General features: G+C 42.8%; 1 protein-coding gene across 1 annotated transcript in view; it reads right to left on the bottom strand.

The window, feature by feature from the left end:
* Positions 1 to 352, bottom strand: part of LOC102297206 (golgin subfamily A member 6-like protein 22) — a 7,279-nt gene extending 6,927 nt beyond the window's left edge. Inside the window, exons 1-2 of the mRNA XM_042217470.1 lie at positions 263 to 352; positions 142 to 179 (exon numbers count right to left, since the gene is read on the bottom strand). The gene's annotated coding sequence lies outside the window, so the exon portion shown is untranslated. The remainder of the gene's footprint in view (positions 1 to 141; positions 180 to 262) is intronic.
* Between the last annotated feature and the right edge of the window lie 323 nt (positions 353 to 675).

Raw genomic sequence — 675 nt, forward strand, 5'->3', positions numbered from 1 at the left:
AATTATAGTTCTGCATCATATCACACAGGTTCACTCTCTGCAGCCATAAAGAAAAGATGTAAATGAGGAAAAATCAAAAGTATATTAAAGGCAGTAACGATCAAAGTGAAACTACCATAAACAAAGAGAATCACGACGCACCTCACAGCACAAACACAGCTAACAAAGGTGCAGCAGACCTGCAGAGAATCCAAAGCATGAGAAAACATTTAGTGATGAGTTTAACTGTTCAGAAAAAACAGCTGATAAATTTGTGCTTTACCTGTTTGTCGTCCTCCGAGTTCACAGGTGAGACATGGCGCCTGCTTCTTTGTTTGGTTGCACCTCTGACGACGGTATGAAGGCGGGCTTAACGCTGCCCACCCAATCAGAAGTTAGAAACACTGCTCATGTTTTCTCTGAGCCTTCTTTTCTTCACTTTTGATTGGGTGGGAACCACCACCCACCCATACTCTGTGTGCTGGTGTTTGGGTGGGGTGAGTCTACTCGACACAAATTTATGCTCTATATTTGTATATTTATACAGATTTGTGTCGACGTTCAGAGGCTGGATCCATGCAGAACAGATGACAAAACATCTGCATCAGTGCGCCTTCATGTTTGTCATCTGGTTGCACCGATGTTCTGTACGACATCCTGATGTGTTGTCGGTCTGATGTTCGTTGTTTAAAGTTT

This window comes from Haplochromis burtoni, unplaced genomic scaffold, assembly GCF_018398535.1.
Source record: "Haplochromis burtoni strain Fernald_Lab_line unplaced genomic scaffold, NCSU_Asbu1 Contig_2037, whole genome shotgun sequence".
Classification (NCBI taxonomy): domain Eukaryota; kingdom Metazoa; phylum Chordata; class Actinopteri; order Cichliformes; family Cichlidae; genus Haplochromis; species Haplochromis burtoni.